This window comes from Triturus cristatus, chromosome 6, assembly GCF_964204655.1.
Source record: "Triturus cristatus chromosome 6, aTriCri1.1, whole genome shotgun sequence".
Taxonomy (NCBI): Eukaryota; Metazoa; Chordata; class Amphibia; order Caudata; family Salamandridae; genus Triturus; species Triturus cristatus.
In genome coordinates this window covers 8,493,893-8,514,147 of record NC_140589.1, presented here as the reverse complement: position 1 = coordinate 8,514,147, position 20,255 = coordinate 8,493,893, and the positions used below count along the sequence as shown (strand labels likewise).

General features: G+C 47.6%; 1 protein-coding gene across 2 annotated transcripts in view; it reads left to right on the top strand.

Moving 5' to 3' along the window:
* Window positions 1–672: 672 nt before the first annotated feature.
* LOC146813628 (uncharacterized) overlaps window positions 673–20,255 on the top strand; it is a 109,693-nt gene continuing 90,110 nt past the window's right edge. The window contains exon 1 of one of the 2 annotated variants that reach the window (XM_085610101.1): window positions 673–1,128. The gene's annotated coding sequence lies outside the window, so the exon portion shown is untranslated. The remainder of the gene's footprint in view (window positions 1,129–20,255) is intronic. The other variant, XM_085610102.1, reaches the window with a different exon arrangement.

The window sequence follows — 20,255 nt, the reverse complement described above, 5'->3', positions numbered from 1 at the left end:
TTGTAACGCTGCTGGAGAGTGTATCTTCAAACATGTTTATGTTTGAAGGTGCATCTCTGGTGCCGCATCTGCTCGGTAAAACATACTACAGTTTGGTTTTCATTCAGTGGTTGAACATTGTCGAGAGCAGCAGTACTCCCGTGTTTTGCTGGGAAACTAAATAAACTTCTACCTGGATTAAAGTCAACCTACCGTTTTTATTTCACCGGATATTTTGGATATTATTACCATCTTTACAGTAATCCATGAGTGGGCGGGACTTCCTGTCTCTTCCTATCACTGATAAGAGCAGCATAGAGAATGAGGGCAGGACTTCCGGTTTTCCATTAATCTGGCACACCGGCGTCATCAGTGAGGAGGGCGGGACTTCCTGCACGAGCAGAAGTTCACACAGAGGCCTTATTTTATTTATATTTAAAATATAAAATCGCAATAAATACATGAATCCTCGCGCGCGCGCGCACTAAGTAAAGACAATATCCTCCCAATACGCGTTTCAAAACTCCCACTATTTTAACGCAATTGATAAAAAATAAAAGGGCGCGGTGCACATTTGAAAGGCTTTATTTTCGTCCGAGCGGTTCCGCGGACGCCAGAGCTGTTTGTGTCAAATTAATGGGGCGGGTCTGTGCTGGTGGACGCGAAGGACCTGACTCGAGGCTACACTTGCGGGTCGGGCCGGCTACTTCCGGGTCACGGGAGGGCAAATGAGGCCAATCCGCTTCCTGGTTACGGGACGGGGCTACAAGAGTTCCAGGAGGGCCACTTCTGGGTCACAGAGGCAGCGGCAGCGGCAGCACAGGGCCCCGTCGCAGCCGCAGAGTCTGGAGAAAGGGATTGGCGACGCTGCCGCGGTTCCCCCCTTTACCCAGGCCCCCTGATAGTCCAGGCCCTTGATTGGCTTGTGCTCAGAGCCGGGAGCGGTGCCCATGCCCAGCCTCTGAGGGCCCACTCCCTACCCCTGCAACCTCGGCAGCAGACCCCCTCTCGCCCCCTGCCCTCCATGGACCTGCAGCAGAGGCCTCCCAGTCTCCTTCCAGACCCCGTGTGTGCCCAGCACGGCAGCTGACCCCTCCAACGGCAGCACCTGCAGTCAAGAGGCGGAGGAAGAGCCCCACACCCTCCAAGGTAAGCAGATGCATGGGGCCCGTGTCCGTCACTGACCGGGAGCTTGGCAGGGCGTGGGGCCTTGTTCCTGCAGTGGCTAAACCCACCTTCACTACTGATGACAGTAGAGTCGGGACACCCACTGATGACAGTAGAGTCGGGACACCCACTGATGACAGTAGAGTCGGGACACCCACTGATGACAGTAGAGTCGGGACACCCACTGATGACAGTAGAGCCGGGTCACCCACTGATGACAGTAGAGTCGGGACACCCACTGATGACAGTAGAGTCGGGACACCCACTGATGACAGTAGAGTCGGGACACCCACTGATGACAGTAGAGTCGGGACACCCACTGATGACAGTAGAGTCGGGTCACCCACTGATGACAGTAGAGTCGGGTCACCCACTGATGACAGTAGAGTCGGGTCACCCACTGATGACAGTAGAGTCGGGTCACCCACTGATGACAGTAGAGCCGGGTCACCCACTGATGACAGCAGAGCCGGGTCACCCACTGATGACAGCAGAGCCGGGTCACCCACTGATTAGAGCCGGGTCACCCACTGATGACAGCAGAGTCGGGACACCGGCTAACGCCAGCCGGCGCAGAGTCGGGACACCGGCTAACGCCAGCCGGCGCAGAGTCGGGACACCGGCTAACGCCAGCCGGCGCAGAGTCGGGACACCGGCTAACGCCAGCCGGCGCAGAGTCGGGACACCGGCTAACGCCAGCCGGCGCAGAGTCGGGACACCCACTAATGCTAATGCCAGCAGAGTCAGGACACCCACTAACGCCAGCAGAGCAGAGTCAGGACACCGACTAGCGCCAGCAGAGTCGGGACACCCACTAATGACTGCACTCAGAACACCCACTAATGGCTGTCAGTTTGTCTTTCACTCACTCACACGGATAGAGTGACAACACCTATATAAACAACCAACCAAATTAATTATTGTTTGATTAGAATTTTTTTCCTTGAAAAGTACGAGAAACCAGTCTTGCCCTGACAACCCCTTTGAACCTCGTCTATATATTAAGGGTTTCCCCCCTGTCAAGGGCAAGAATTACGACAAGATTCTTTGCTCAATAAACAGCCAGTAAGGGATCAGAACCTTTTTATCCCTTATCTCACAGAACAGGACACCCACTAATGCCAGCGCAGTCAGGACACCCTCTAACGCCAGCGCAGTCAGGACACCCACTAACGACTGCACTCAGGACACCCACTTATGACTGCACTCAAGACACCCTTAATGACTGCAGAGTCAGGACACCGCCCTTTGCAAGGAGTGCGCCTCCTTCAGTACTAATGCCAGCTGCGCAGTCAGGACACCCACTAATGCCAGCGCAGTCAGGACAGCACCCTGTGCTAGTAGTGCGCCCCCTTCACTACTAACGACCGCAGAGTCAGGACCCTGCATTCTGTGAGCAGTGTGCCACCTTTACTAATAACGACAGCAGAGTCAGGACATCGCCCTGTGAGAGCAGTGTGCCACCTTTACAGCCTTGTGCAAGCAGTGCACCCCCATCACTACTAACAGCAGAGTCAGGAAAACGCCCTGTGCGAGCAGTGTGCCACCTTCGCTACTAACGACAGCAGTCACACCCTATGCGAGCAGTGCGCCACCTTCGCTACTAATGACAGCAGAGTCACACCCTGTGCGGGCAGTGCGCCACCTTCACTACTAATGACAGCAGTGTCAGGACAATGCCCTGTGTGAGCAGTGTGCCACCATCACTACTAATGACAGCAGAGTGAGGGCTCCACCCTGTGCAAGCATTGTGCCTCCTTCACTACTAATGATAGCAGTCAGGAAAGCGCCCTGTGCGAGCAGTGCGCCCCCTTCACTACTAACGACAGCAGAGTCAGGACACCACCCTGTGCGAGCAGTGCGCCCCCTTCACTACTAATGACAGCAAAAGTTGGGCCCTGTACGAGCAGTGCGCCCCTTCACTATTAATGACAGCAGAGTCAGGCCCTGTGCGAGCAGTGCACCCCTCCACTATTAATGACAGCAGAGTCAGGCCCTGTGCGAGCAGTGCACCCCTCCACTATTAATGAAAGCAGAGTCAGGGCACCGCCCTGTGCGAGCCGTACGCCCCCTTCACTACTAACGACAGCAGAGTCAGGACACCGCCCAGTGCGAGCAGTGCACCCCCTTCACTACTAACAGCAGAGTCAGGACACCGCCCTGTACGAGCAGTGCGCCCCCTTCACTACTAACAACAGCAGAGTCAGGACAGCGCCCCTTGTGCCAGCAGTACGCCACCTTCACTACTAACGAGAGCGGAGTCAGGCCCTGTGCGAGCAGTGCGCCCACCTTCACTACTAACGGCAGCAGTGTCAGGACCACGCCCTCTGTGAGCAGTGTGCCACCATCACTACAGCAGAGTCAGGGCACCGCCCTGTGCGAGCATTGTGCCTCCTTCACTACTAATGATAGCAGTCAGGAAAGCGCCCTGTGCGACAGCAGAGTCGGGCCCTGTGCCAGCAGTACGCCCCTTCACTATTAACGACAGCGGAGTCAGGCCCTGTGCGAGCAGTGCGCCACCTTCACTACTAACAACAGCAGAGTCAGGAAACCACCCTTTGCGAGCAGTGTGCCACTTTCGCTACTAGCGACAGTAGAGTCGGGGCACTGCCCTGTGCGAGCAGTACGGCCCCTTCACTACTATGTGAACAGTGCCCCCCTTCACTATTAATGACAGTAGAGACACACCATGTGCGAGCAGTGCGCCTCCTTCACTACTAACAACAGCAGAGTCAGGAAACCACCCTTTGCGAGCAGTGTGCCACTTTCGCTACTAGCGACAGTAGAGTCGGGTTACTGCCCTGTGCGAGCAGTACGGCCCCTTCACTACTATGTGAACAGTGCCCCCCTTCACTATTAATGACAGTAGAGACACACCATGTGCGAGCAGTGCGCCTCCTTCACTACTAACGACAGCAGAGTCAGGACACTGCCCTGTATGAGCACTGCGCCCCCTTCACTTCTAACAACAGCAGAGTCCGGGCAGTGCCCTATGCTAGCAGTACGCCACCTTCACTACTAACGACAGCAGGGTCAGGCCCTGTGCGAGCAGTGCGCCCCCTTCACTACTGACAGCAGACTCGCGCCCTGTGCAAGCAGTGCGCACCCTTCACTACTAACAACAGCAGAGACAGGGCACCACTCTATGCGAGCAGTGCGGCCCCTTCACTACTAACGACAGCAGTCAGGACAGCGCCCTGTCCCAGCAGTGTGTCACCTTCACTACTAACGGTAGCAGAGTCAGTCCCTATGCGAACAGTGCGCCCCTTCACTACTAATGACAGCAGAGACCGGGCACCACTCTATGCGAGCAGTGCGGCCCCTTCACTACTAACGACAGCAGTCAGGACAGCGCCCTGTCCCAGCAGTGTGTCACCTTCACTACTAACGGTAGCAGAGTCAGTCCCTATGCGAACAGTGCGCCCCTTCACTACTAATGACAGCAGAGACACACCATGTGCGAGCAGTGCGCCCCCTTCGCTACTAACGTCAGCAGAGCCAGGACACTGCATTCTGCGAGCAGTGCGCCACCTTTACAGCCCTGTGCGAGCAGTGCACCCCCATCACTACTAACGACAGCAGAGTCCGGAAACCACCCTGTGCGAGCATTGTGCTACTAACGACAGCAGAGTCACACCCTGTGCCAGCAGTGTGCCACCTTCACTACTAATGACAGCAGTGTCAGGACAATGCCCTGTGTGAGCAGTGTGCCACCATCACTACTACCTACAGCAGAGTCAGGGTACCGCCCTGTGCGAGCATTGTGCCTCCTTCACTACTAATGATAGCAGTCAGGAAAGCGCCCTGTCCCAGCAGTATGCCCCCTTCACTAACGACTTGCGTAATAATGGGGTAACCCGGTGGGCCACTGGACCTGGGTAAAAAGTGGTACAAAAGATAATGTCACAGTGGAGAACATTCACAGTACGTAGAGAAAACAACAAATGGTCTGTTATAAAGAGAAAGTACGACTGCACCAATTGTCTCATTCCACCAATGGTTGTGATTTAATTGCATCACAAGAATTGAAATGAATCAAATTATAAGGTACAATGTATTTCACATTTAAGTATTTTTGAAAAGCAGGTGCACACGAGGTGAAGTGACAAGTGCATAGCTGGGATATGTGAAGGTGATGTGCTGAAGTAAGAGAGGATACGAAATTCTTCTTTTGAAGTATTTATTGTACAGGTCAATGACACCCACAGCCCGGCGCTCCCGCTGCGTACCAGGATCTCCAGCAACTGACTAACGTTGAAGGAATCCTAGCACGCATCGTTCGCAGCCAGACTGTAGAACCCTCAGTTAAATGAATACGAACCCTCGCGCACTAAGCACGAGAGCATGTACGCACATACCTCATACTACAACTTCTCTCCTTCTAACAAACAGAAGTGAATGGTTAACTATTAATACAGCAATGCTAATTGAAATTATTAAGACAAAACATAGTCATTAAATCTTGCAGGCAATCTTTGACGTGTATCCAAAACAGTAGGAGAAGACCATGCATGCCCAATACTCATGAGGAACCTTGTCAAATAATTGTCCTCCCACTGATTCACCAGCCTCCCCCCGATGTGAACCATCATGCAGCCAAATTGTCCAATCAGATTGATCAAACTGTTGCTTAGACAGTTTCAATAAGGATGAAACCTGTGAATCAGTTAGTCGGACAAGCGATCTCTTGTTCCACCATCCTTTATACCCAAGGAGTGCTGAACCTTTATGCACATCTGTAACCTGCGCTGGAGAAGAGAACTTAGACAAACCTTTTGCCACTTTCTTTGGGTTTTTGATAAGAACCCAATCATCAATTTTTAAATCGACATCATTAAAACTCTTCTTTTGATCATACACCTTTTTCATGTAGGATTGTTTTTCGAGAATCCGTGAAGCTAGATTAATATCTTGAGGTGTAGTCTCACTTTGTTTATCCTGCAGCCAACCAGGGCACAGGGTAGTGTGAACTTTCCTTCCTCTCAACAGAGAAAAAGGCGGAAGACCTGTTGTACAATGTGGTGAAATGTTGTATGACCATAATTTTTCCTCAACAAAATCCTGAACATTCTTTTTTGATGAAAGAGCTACCTGAATAGCATCTTTGACCACCCTGTTAGCCCTTTCAACTAACCCATTAGATGATGGTGAGTACAAAGCAACCTTGAAATGAGTGACATCCTTTTCCGCTAAAAATTCCTCAAATTTCTGTGAAACAAAGTGTGTACTATTGTCACTAACGATAATGGAGGGCGAACCTTCAATAGTAAACACTCTCTTCAAAAATCTAATGGCATTATTGGAACTAGGTGAATCACAAAACATATGATAAATCCATTTGGAATGATAGTCAATCAACAGAATAAAATATCTCAACTCGGGAGGTAAAAGATCATAAGGACCAGAGAAATCCACCGCAACCTTTTCCCAAGGTTTGTCTGGAAAAGGGACCGGATGTAAGGGTGTTTTCATGACCCTCCATTTTTTGTCTGACAAAAGGCACTCTGAGCATGAATCAATGTAAAACTTGACTTGTGATTCTAAAGATGGCCACCAATAATACAACTTAATAAGTTGAGAGGTTTTTGAAATCCCCAAATGACCCTGATGTGCACATTTAATAATATCTTCCCTCAAACTCACCGGGGGAACAAAGGATTCATGTCTCATAACCATCCCATTGACCAAGGAAAGTTCAGAAGCCACCATAGAAAAGGCTTTTAACTCATTTGACAGCTTTCTACTCTCTGGCCAACCCTTTACAATATATTGCATGACCAATTTGAGTGTAATATCCTTACTATAAGCTTCCAACCAAGTTTGTTCAGTAATGGTAGGACATTCTTTGATTGCGTCAAGTGCAGCAACAACACACTCTGTGTCCTCAACAACATCTAAATCAGGAGCATCATAAGATGCCATGCGTGACAGACAATCAGCCCTGAAATTTCCCCCACCAGAAATGTGTTTTATGGTAAAATGAAATTCTTGCAATTTTGACAAAAGCCGAATCAACCTGGCAGAGGTCCAACCAAACCCATCACCATCAAGTAAATGTGTAAGAGGTTTATGGTCGGTGAATATTTCAAATTCACGTCCCCAAATGTAGTTCCTGAACTTCTCTTTTGCCCAAACGCAAGCAAGTGCTTCGCGTTCAATTGTGCTATAATGGGTCTCTGCAGGTTTGAGCATTCTGGATGAAAAGGCTATAGTATGTTCCTTTCCTGCTACCCACTGACCAAGAACTGCCCCCAAACCTGTCAGACTGGCATCCACCATAATGAAACATTTAGCATCATCTTGAAAAGCATGAAGAGCAGGAGCTTCAACAATCATTTTTTTTGTTTGATCAAAAGAAAATGAGACTTCCTTGGACCAGAGAAACTTTGAACCTTTACGCAACAGGGCACGTAATGGCTCCACGGTCTGGGCATATCCTTTAACAAAACGGGCATAGTACTCTGCCAAACCTAAGAAAGAGCGAAGCGCATCTTTATCTTTGGGAGGAGTAGCCTGACTGATGGCCTCGACAAGCGAAAACTTAGGTTTTATCCCCTGACAAGACAACGTATGACCTAAGTAATCTAACTGTTGTTTCCCAAATTGACACTTGTCAGATCTGATAGTCATGCCCGCATCATTCAACTTGGATAGAACACAAGTAAGATTTTTCATATGTGTTTCCCAGTCATTTGCAAAAACCAGAATATCATCTTGATAGGCTTGGACACCTGGCAGATCTTGAAATAAACTATCCATAATTTTTTGAAAAACACTGGCTGCAGATGCCAGGCCAAAAGGAAGCCTAAGATATTTATAGACACCAAAGGGTGTGACAAAAGTGGTAAGCTCTTGTGAATCATCTGTTAAACAAATTTGGTGATAGGCGGAACGAAGATCGATTAATGAAAAATATTTTGCACCCCCTAAACTAGCAAGAAGATCATGAATCCTTGGGAGTGGGTGACAATCAACTATGTTTTTATTCAAAGTGCGCAAGTCCGCACATAGCCTCACCTCGCCTGATTTTTTGCGGACGATAACGATGGGAGAAACCCATTCTGAAGAGTTGCAAGGTGCAATGACCCCATCATCACACAATTTTTTAAGTGTAGACTTGAGTTCATCCCTAGCACTAAGTGGTAAAGTGCGAACCTTATGTACAAAGGGTTGAGCATTTGCTTTTAACTTAATCCGATGTTGGAAACCTTTGACAGTGCCAAGTTTATCGGAAAACAAGTTAGGAAAAAGATCTAGAATCTTTCTGAGATCATGTGATTTATCCGTGCCATCAACACAATCTACTGAGCTTAGTACATCTTCTGTCCATCCGGCTGGGGAATAACCTTGGGGTGGATCACCCCGCATAATGGGATTATCCCCCCCAGGGAGGAGGTACAGCCCCATTCTAGCAAGATCCTGCCAACCAACTATATTGTGTCCCCTAACTGCAACATAGACTTTAGTGTATATTGATCTTTCGAGACACTCCAACCTAGAAATGAAAAATCCCAACATCTCTATGTCAAATTCACCAAACGCTTTTGGGTTGATGTCTGTTTTGGTCAAGGTGATGGAATTCTTCCATTTCTCCAAAAACATTACATCAGATAAAATGGTTATAGGAGAACCTGAATCTGCCATGATAGGAATTTCAATTTTACCAAATAGTGCAACACCTATGGGGCCTTTGACATGATGTGAATTGAAAATTGAGTTACATTCAATCGAGACAATCATGTCATGAAATTGATTTGTACAATCCTCAAGGGATTCCACAACTTCAATGCTATTAACTCTAGTAGGTCTCTTGACAGATTTACAAACGCTTTGAAAGTGGCCAATTGTTTGGCATGAAACACATCTTTTCCCTGACGCAGGACACATGGGATGATTTCCAAGATGTGAACAAGAACCGCATCTGAAACATATTGTATTAACCTTTCTGAAAGGTTGCTTATAAATTTTGCGAACATTAACGGCATTGACAGAATTCGCAGGTTCGTTTGGAACCGAACTGAAGGAGTTAACAGACTGGTCTTGTTGAAGAACTTTTGATGTAACAATTGACCTTTCAATACTTTTGGCAATATCAACTGTATCTTGTAAGGATGGTTTTCTACAGCTTAGTAGGCGTTCCTGTATTTTTCTGGAAAAACAAGCAAAAACAAACTGGTCACGTATATAAATTTCTGGATCTGCTTCAAATTCGCAAGTGGAAGCAAGAACGCGTAATGCAGCAATGTATTCATCTACTGCTTCATCCTCACGCTGTTTCCTCTTGTGAAAATTATGTCTCTCAAGCATAATGTTTGGTTCTTGGTCATAATGTCTTGCCAAACGAGCTAACGCTTCTTTATAAGAATTCCAATGTTGCGCATCTCCAGCTTCCCCAGGTGGTGTTGGGAATTTTGGTAAATTCTCAAAAACATGTTGCGCTGCCAGACCCAAACAACCATACAGAATAGCAACTTTACGATCATGAGAAAATTTAACAGCATCTATAGCCACAATATGATTTTCAAAGGCTTTAACCCACTGACGCCATGGAATTTCAGGTTTGCCAGGTCGTTGTAGAAAAGGAGGAGGTTGAGCAAACTGCTGAGCAGAAGCCATGACCAAAATGGATTATTGATAAATTATAAATGAGACAAAATTTGAACAATAAATGAGTTACTATGCTGTTAAATAGAATAATTTCAAGTTTAAAATGAGCAAGTGACTATTATGCTGTTAAATCAAACAATTTTAAATCATTACTACATACACAACACAAAAAAAAAATGAAATGGTTCTTTAAAAAGTGACCAAAATATCCTTGAACTAAACTTGAGAGTACATATGAGAGGTGTGCCTGTCACCGTGAAAGGTGCAGGCTGAAATGTGCTTGAGACGAAAGTGTGCCTGTCACTGTGTTAAAAACGAAGGTTGGATCCTACCTGGGATCAGAAGAATAGTGTTAACAGCCAGGTAATGCCTCAGCGCGTGGCTGCCTTCGAGTATAAATAAATAAGCGTCGGTCTTCCTCACTCGAGCTTGTGGGCGTTGCTAGGAAACCTCTGCGTGTGATGTCAGCGAAGGAAGCCCTCCCTCGTTGCTAGGAGACAGCGCGTTGTAACCGCGATGTCTCCAATCACGAGAAAATGGCCCAGAATGCCTTCAGAATAACACCGGTATGCAGGAAGCAGTTTAAAATAAACGACCAATGAGGCTGGCAGCAGGAGCGTGAAAACGTAACAAGGCGGAGTCTCGTAGAAAACTGCTGCGCCCAAATCTTCGAAATGTGCTGGTGGGTGTCAGACGCGTCGGTCCGTTCTTCTTCCTTGTCGCCAAATGAAGTAAGAGAGGATACGAAATTCTTCTTTTGAAGTATTTATTGTACAGGTCAATGACACCCACAGCCCGGCGCTCCCGCTGCGTACCAGGATCTCCAGCAACTGACTAACGTTGAAGGAATCCTAGCACGCATCGTTCGCAGCCAGACTGTAGAACCTCAGTTAAATGAATACGAACCCTCGCGCACTAAGCACGAGAGCATGTACGCACATACCTCATACTACATGTGCAAAGGGCAGGTAGTGCGCATATATGCATCAACAATCAGTGATGACAACCTATCCTGACAGATATCTGACATATGCATAAATGACAAATCATAACATAATGAAATAGATGCAGATATACACTCTCTGTCATCTATGTTTGACAAACAAATAAAACACTGTTGACGTTTCGACCCCTATATAGAACAGCAAACTTCGCGCCTTGAGGGTGGGGTCTTCATCAGGACTGAGATAAGGGGAGATAGTGGGCACCTATGGATAATAGGATGGAGTTAATGAGGCGGTGTGTCAGTCGTGAGCGTATCTAACAGCAATACTATTTAGGGTAAATTACCAGTTACAGCGAAAGAACTTCAGGCTGATAATTGTTAGGTGGGCCTTGTAGGCTCCTGCGAGGGAAGAGAAAGAGGAGACATATTAGAAAGAACCACTAGGATCGGTACTTCAACTAGCGGATTTGAGGAGTATCAAAACAGAACAGAAATTCACAGAAACGTACTCCAAGTTAGCGCAGGTAATCGTGGTAAGCAGGCCAAGGTCGATCAGTAACCTATGGCTGAAGAGAAAGTATGTACCATGTCAGAATCAGTATGCCACCATTACTTCAGCTGGTAAGGCAAAGCGAGATTAAGGTAATGTCATAAAAAATTTAACTACACGTAACCAAACGTGGGATTCTTCCATTGCATAGCGTATATGGAAGGCATTATGTCAATCGCGCACATTTCACCTTACTAGTAAGGATGCTGAACGCGTGTTATTTAAAAAGGCATGACCGCGCGGTGATTGCGAAGCGGGAGATTTTGCCAAACACATTACAACGGACAAAGCGCTAATTGGGATAATTTACACCTACAGTCGTGGCCGTGAAATGAAACCGTTAAGCGTGAACTAGATTGCTACAATGTAGCCACCGCGAAAATCCATACGCGCGTCTTAGATAAAAAGACAGCGCATGTGGAATTGGGCTGCTTCCTGGCTTGGACAAAGTAAATCTAAAATCAGCCTGACTGGGCTGGGGGCCAGAACATACCTGTGGTTTGCTTGGAGGCATTCGTCCAACAGCTAACACCATGGCTGTTTCACGGGTGTAGCTTAAGTACCGGGAGTCAGCATGCACGCTGGGCACGTTCGGGAGAAAAGGTTTTATGACCTATTCATTACCGGCTGCTGACACGGTGAAGTAAAAAACGGCCCACTTTCTTGCCCACAACGTGCCAAGTCCTGTCTGCAGGTTGCAGTGCACAATTTAAAACCGAGCAGAGCAAGGAATGTAACAAATAAAATACACACACATTTCTAGTTATGGAAATATGTCGAAAAACGAATCATAATTACGCTAGTGTTGAGAGTATAAACATAACATTAAGACATAATGTAACATAACAATTTTAGATAATGACGGAAGGTTATTCAAGATTGTACAAACATTAATGCCGCCATATTATACTTTAACCAAGTTGGTATCTATGCTCAAATTGATGTCAGTATTAATCACCAACAAAATAAATAACACATAGGACCTTTTCTGAGGGTGTTATTAAGCTAAACATGTATTAGATGCTTGTTCCCCAGTCGGTCAAAGCCCCAAGACATTGGCACAAGTAAAGTATAGCATCATGCTGTCCAGTCCAAAACCTGGCGCACAATCTGGTATCGCATTCCTTTAGTTTAAGTATGATGCTAGATGGCAAAGGATGTATCCCCTAATTCCCATTCAGTATAGATAGTTGGGCATAAGTTGCATCCATTTCGTTAAGGCCATTATGTACAGAATTGTAACGGTCCATCCACTTGCATTCCCGGGTATTCAAAATGGAGCTCAAGTCACCACCCCTGATTCCTAATGTGATTTCTTCAATCACCAACCATTTAATGGATTCTGGGGGATGGTCGAAAGTTTGAAAGTGTTCGACTAGGGGAGCCCCTGTAGTTCCGCACCATATCCTGCTGCAGTGTTGCAGTATTCGGGCCTTGACCTTTTGGTTTGTTTGGCCTATATAGACTTTGTTGCAAGGGCAGAAAATTGTGTAGATTACATTAGATGTGTTGCAGTGGGTGTGGGTTTTAAGATCCGTTGTGCAATTGTTATGGTTGAACTGTTTTGTTTCAATTGTTAGACCTCAGGCTTTGCAGTGTCCCACTAATGCCAGAAGTTGCCACATCGATTGAATGGTTGATTGTGGCGGGGGCTCTAGGAATGATCTGACCACATGGTCTCGAACGTTTTTGCCTTTCTTAAATGAGTGCATGGGGGGGACAGGTAACTGCAAGTCGTTAGCCACAGTTGGCCAATGTTTGTTGAAAATTTGCCTGATTTCATTGCTCCTTGTGTTGAAAGTTGTTACACAGATCCGCCTGTCCATGTTCCCATTGGGTTGTTCTTTTGGTGTGAGTAGTGATTCCCTCGGGTTGTGCCAAGCTCTTTTCCTGGCCCGCTTTACCATCCGCTTGGGATTTCCTCGTTCTATCAATCTATTGATGAGGTCATCAGATTCAGTAAAGAAATCTTCTCCAAACCAACTTCCCAAAACCGCTAGCCTAAGCTGCCTCCAATACATAAATGAAAACACCCCAGCACACAAAATGTTGTCACAAAAATTATCTAAAAGTGCAGAACGTGAGCACAAATTTCAACACATTAAGTAAGTTTTTCTTTTTAATCCTAGAGTCTTCAAAACAGCCTTTCACAACAGCCGACACGTGTTTTGTCGCTCAACAAGGGAAATCGTCTTGCGACTTTATCAAGGCTATTATCCTTGCTTACGTTTTCTTTAAATTGTGGTGATGTTTCCAATCCACACGGGGTTCTGTTTCTTACGGCGTCCACACAAGTTGTGCGTCTATTCAAATGGCCCCGGTGTTTTGCACAATTTCTGAATCGTAACAGATGCTCACAGATCTACGGACGTCGCATGCAGTAGGAATCCGAGTACGGACCAACAGCTTACTTTATGTGTTGAAATTTGTGCTCCTGTTCTTCACTTTAAGATAATTTTTGTGACAACATTTTGTGTGCTGGGGTGTTTTCATCAACCCACAGGTATGTTCTGCCCCCAGCCCAGTCAGGCTGATTTTAGATTTATTTTGTCCAAGGCAGGAAGGGGCCCAATTCCACACGCGTGGTCTTTTCATCTCCGACACGCGTTTGGATTTTCGAGGTGGCTACATTGTAGCAATCTAGTTCACGCTTAACGGTTTCATTTCACGGCCACGACTGTAGGCGTAAATTATCCCAATTATCGCTTTGTCCGTTGTAATGTGTTTGGCATAATCTCCCGCTTCGCAATCACCGCGCTGTCATGCCTTTTTTAAATAACGCGCGTTCAGCATCCTTACTAGTAAGGTGAAATGTGCGCGATTGACAGAATGCCTTCCACATGCGCTATGCAATGAAAGAATCCCACGTTTGCTTACGTGTAGTTACATTTTTTATGACATTACCTTAATCTCGCTTTGCCTTAACCAGTTGAAGTAATGGTGGCATACTTATTCCGACATGGTACATACTTTCTCTTCAGCCATAGGTTACTGATCGACCCTGGCCTGCTTACCACGATTACCTGCGCTAACTTTGAGTACGTTTCTGTGAACTTCTGTTCTGTTTTGATACTCCTCAAATCCGCTAGTTGAAGTACCGATCCTAGTGGTTCTTTCTAATATGTCTCCTCTTTCTTTCCTCCCCCCCCCCTGCCCCCTCCCCCCCCCCCCCCCCCCCCTTGCAGGAGCCTACAAGGCCCACCTTACAATTATCAGCCAGAAGTTCTCTCGCTGTCACTGGTAATTTATCCTAAATAGTATTACTGTTAGATACGCTCACGACTGACACACCACCTCATTAACTCCATCCTATTATCCAAAGGTGCCCACTATCTCCCCTTACCTCGGTCCTGATGAAGACCCCACTCTCAAGGCGCGAAGTTTGCTGTTCTATGTAGGGGTCGAAACGTCAACAGTGTTTTATTTGTTTGTCAAACATAGATGACAGAGAGTGTATATCTGCATCTATTTCATTATGTTATGATTTGTCATTTATGCATATGTCAGATATCTGTCAGGATAGGTTGTCATCACTGATTGTTGATGCATATATGCGCACTACCTGCCCTTTGCACATCACCTTCACATATCCCCGCTATGCACTTGTCACTTCACCTTGTGTGCACCTGCTTTTCAAATATACTTAAATGTGAAATACATTGTACCTTATAATTTGATTCATTTCAATTCTTGTGATGCAATTAAATCACAAGCATTGGTGGAATGAGCTAATTGGTGCTGTCGTACTTTGTCTTTATAACATAGACCATTTGTTGTTTTCTCTATGCACTGTGAATGTTCTCCACTGTATAAGCAAGGAGGTAGATCCCTGGAAAACACACTCATACCATCTTATATCACTTTTCCACTTACTCAAGCAATCCTCTTTCAAGCCACAAGTTTACAATACAAATTGAAATGCAATGCATACACTTATTATCAATTAAAAATCAATTTTTACTATTCTTAATATTTCGAAAAAGTACATACTTTTTAATACATAATAACTTCCACATTTAATACATAGCAATGTCCTTAAATAAAATTCCTAAACAATCATAGATGCAAAACCTGTTGTGACCCTACTAACTACAGGCAGTCTATATATCCTGTTTAGAACTATGTTCGATCCCACAGCTAAATAAAATCTATCTGGCACTTTTTAGTGAGGAAACTTTTCCATGTCATCTAAAAGCCCTTTGCTGTTAGGGATTCAAGAAATGCAGGGGCGTCGACGCGTTTCGGTGGTCTATAAGCTAAAAGCTTCACCACCTTCCTCAGGACAAATTGCAATACCAGGTCACAAATCTTCTTATGGTACAGGTTGTATCGTGAATAACCTCCGTCATGTATCAGTTTTGGGGTTAAAATAGGTCTTATCCTGTATCTTCACACAGCTTTTGTTCCTGTTCTTAAAGAGTTTTCTTTGATTTATAAATCCAAGCTTATTCCTTTCTTCTTTATTGTGTGGCGTGTTGACTTTACACCCGTTCGTTAATCTAATCAGTGTCTTCGCTTCAACCGGATATTTCTATTGGTCATGTATATGAGAAAATGCTCAACACGATTTGTTTTCTTAAAATATAATGGCTGAGGATGATATAACCCGCATTGCTTTCCTTTCCTTCCTTTATCGAAAGTGGGGCGATGGAAAACTACACCGCTTAAACAAATAGATTGCTGAGCAAAACCCAGACAGACTCATCAAATATCTGCAAGGGAAGGAAAGCAATGCTGGTTATATCATCCTCGCCCATGATATTTTAAGAAAACAAATCGTGTTGAGCATTTTCTTATGTACATGACCAATAGAAATATCCGGTTGAAGCGAAGACACTGATTAGATTAACGAACGGGTGTAAAGTCAACACGCCACAAAATAAAGAAGAAAGGAATAAGCTTGGATTTATAAATCAAAGAAAACTCTTTAAGAACAGGAACAAAAGCTGTGTGAAGATACAGGATAAGACCTATTTTAACCCCAAAACTGATACATGACGGAGGTTATTCACGATACAACCTGTACCATAAGAAGATTTGTGACCTGGTATCGCAATTTGTCCTGAGGAAGGTGGTGAAGCTTTTAGCTTATAGACCACCGAAATGCGTCGACGCCCCTGTATTTCTTGAATCCCTAACAGCAAAGGACTTTTAGATGACATGGAAAAGTTTCCTCACTAAAAAGTGCCAGATAGATTTTATTTAGCTGTGGGATCAAACATAGTTCTAAACAGGATATATAGACTGCCTGTAGTTAGTAGGGTCACAACAGGTTTTGCATCTATGATTGTTTAGGAATTTTATTTAGGGACATTGCTATGTATTAAATGTGGAAGTTATTATGTATTAAAAAGTATTTACTTTTTCGAAATCTTTTCGAAATTTTAAGAATAGTAAAAATTGATTTTTAATTGATAAGCGTATGCATTGCATTTCAATTTGTATTGTAAACTTGTGGCTTGAAAGATGATTGCTTGAGTCAGTGGAAAAGTGATATAAGATGGTATGAGTGTTTTTTCCAGGGATCTACCTCCTTGCTTATTCGTTTTAAGAACCCGGTTCCATGGAACTAGTTTGGGTCATCTCTCTTTTTGTTAAACAATGTTCTCCACTGTGACATTATCTTTTGTACCCCCATTCACTAAGAACCGCAGAGTCACGCCCTATGCAAGCAGTCTACCACCTTCGCTACTAACCGCAGCAGAGTCAGGACACCGCCCTCTGTGAGCAGTGTGCCACCATCACTATTAACGACAGTAGAGCCAGGACACCGCCCTGTGCGAGCAGTGTGCCACCTTCCCTACCAACAGCAGCAGAGTCAGGACACCGCCCTGTGCGAGTAGCTCGCCCCCTTCACTACTAACGACAGCATAGTCCCTGTGCGAGCAGTGTGCCCCCGTCACTACTAACAACAGCAGTCATGCCCTGTGCGAGCAGTGTGCTCCCTTCACTACTAACGACAGCAGTGTCCGAACACTGCACTCTGCGAGCAGTGTGCCACCTTCACTACTTATGACAGCAGAGTCAGGACACCACCTTGTGCGATTAGTGCGCCACCTTTACCGCCCTGTGCGAGCAGTGTGCCCCCTTGTTGGACAGGCCACATGAAGGGCTTGCTCCCTCCCCGCATGACAAGGCCCGAGCCCCGGCCCTCCAGGTGTTACCCACAGAAGCAACCCGCACCCCGTCTCAAGACGGGACTCCTGCCCCCGGACATCTCTGTATCATGGGGCTGAACCACTACCGGCTCCCTCGCCCGGCCCGGCCGCCATCTTGGACACGGCACCACGAGGCCGCGTGGCCTCAGCTCGACCCTAACCCTGGGCATGGCCGAGCCCCGACATCCCGGCACCACCATCCACCCAGGCGGTGAACGGACCACTTGGCAGGTCAATGGGAGAGAGAGGTGTCGATGGCTCTCCCCCGCCAGGTGCCGATCGCCCCCCAGCTCCCCCGGGCGCTGGCTCCACCCCCCTGCTGGGTGTCTGGGCTCCCTCATCCCGGACCTCCCGACCTCCAAGTGCGAGGGTCCGGACATCAAAGGGCGCCAGACCTATAACTGGGGCAGCTCCAGAACAGGAAGTTAGTTGTATCCTGGAGTCGAGAGACACCGTGAAGAACTCATCCTTGATGGACTACCGGCGCTGCCGTACCCCTGCCTTGTGAACTATCATCCTGCCTGCTGGCGCTGCCGCGGCCTTCTGCATCATTCATCCTCGTCGGGACCTGCTGGCGCTGCCGCGGACCGTTGTAACTACCATCCTCATCGGGACCGGCTGGCGCTGCCGCGGACCGTTGTAACTACCATCCTCATCGGGACCTGCTGGCGCTGCCGCGGTCCATCCATCTAGAACGCCGAGCTCGAGGATTGTGAGCTATCCATCATATCGTCGCATCTACCAGATTGGTAACAAGACTGTCCCGCTACCCCCTTTTCCCAACCAAGAGACTAGAATCGAGGGGATCCCTGAGTCCTGACCTCCTTGTACCATTCTATCGTACCTAAAGATTGCTTATAAAGAACGTTGAACCTTATCATTGTGTGGTGTACGTCAGTGGGGGGGGGGGAAGTTATTCGTCTGTACGATCGCTGGAGACGGCTCTCCCCGGAGACCTCTCCCCTTGTCCTCGGCCGACCCTCCCGGTCCGTCTAACATTGGTGGCCAGCGGCGCGATCCGAATCAACGCGTAATCGTACAGAGAGTAGCTCACCCCATGACGAAACCACAATGACAACCAAAGAGAGCGGATCCACCGAGAAATTCCAGATGGAGAAATTGGAAGAGTACAGCCATCGTGAGCTGAAACAATTCTGCATTGAACTAGGCATTGCTACCACCGGTCTGAGTACTAAAGATGATTTTAAGCACGCCATTGAGTCGTGGGCAGAAACCGGGGCCGCCAGACCCCCGGACCAAAACATTGCAGCATCAGAGAGGAACACCACGGCTCACGAGGAGCGAAGAACGGGCCTCTCGCTGGAAGAGATCCAAGAGAGAGAAAAAAGCAGACTACATGAGTTAGAAATGGCACGGCTCAAAATGGACGGTGAACTAAAATTAGCCGAACAAAAACTGAACCTAGAACATCTTCGGCTCCGAGAAGAACGGGAAGAAAAACAGAGGCAGAGAGAGCTCTAAGAAAAGAGATTAGCGTACGAACACGAGCGCAAACTGGCAGAAATAGACCTACGGAAGCAGAACAAAGAACTGGAGGTGCCCGAGCAACCGCGCACCCCAGGAGCGACAGAAAAGAAAGTCCACATCCCCAAGGATGTCGTTCGAGAGTATTTCCGAGAGGACGACATACAACAGTGGTTCAAGGCCTATGAGATCGCCATGACCTCCCACCAGATCGATCGAAGTGACTGGGGAGCCGGTCTATGGGGGAGGTTCGTCAACGAAGGCCGCGATGCCCTGTTACAGCTCCCAGACCATCTGATGTCATCCTATGACCACATTAAGGCTGCCCTCCTCACCCGATATGGGCTCACACCCGAAATGTACCGCCAGAGGTTCCGAGACTGCACCCGGATCCCGGGTACAACTTGGGTGGAATACGTCAACTATTTCAGCCGAGCCTTCGAGGGTTGGATCAAGGGAAGCCACGTAACGACCTACGAGCAACTTTTTAATCTCGTGGTGTGGGAGCACCTCTCTAACAACTACTTCGTCGAGCTCAGGCAGCACCTCCTCGACAGTAAATTGACTGACCCCCGGCAACTCGCCGCCGAAGCTGACCTGTGGGAAAGCACCCTAGTAGGCCGGAGAGGGCCGCACGAACAAAACCGGAACAACCAAGGTCAGCACCGTCCCCGAGGAGGAGGAGGAGGCCAGGGACGAGGAAGAGACACCGTCCCGGCCGCCCCCGCTGCCAGCACCCCGCCCCCGGCCAGCCGGGGCAACCCCCCGATGCGCCCGGGGTTCCGAGCCAATGTCACGTGTCACCGATGCCAGCGAGTCGGCCACTACGCCAGCGACCCGAACTGTCCACAGAACCAAACTCCGAGACCCCGCCAGGTAGCTGCCGCCGCCCTGGGGGGAGAACAAATCTCCGAAGGACAGGAAGAATACGAACAGGAACAACAAGAGTGGGAACCGGCCGCCATGGTTCTAGCGTGCCTAGGGGGAAGAGACATGGTCCCGCGGGCTCCCCTACCCGCCAACACCAGAAAATATAGTCAGTGGGTGAACATTAATGGACTCCGGGCCGAAGCACTACGTGACACGGGGGCCAGTGTGACGGCCGTCCGCTGTCACCTGGTAAAACCAGAGCAGATCCTGCCGGACATTCTCTGCCCCGTCCGTTCAGCCGACAATTCGGAGAGTCTATGTCGGATGGCTTGCGTCCCCTTCGAATGGGGAGGAGTCTCCGGCATGTTGAAGGTGACGGTCCGAGATGATGCCCCCGTGGACTGTCTCCTGGGGAATGATCTCGAGAGTTCCCCGTGGGCCGCCGTAGAAAGGAGAGAGCACCTGGGGATGTTGGGCCTCCCGGACTGGGCGT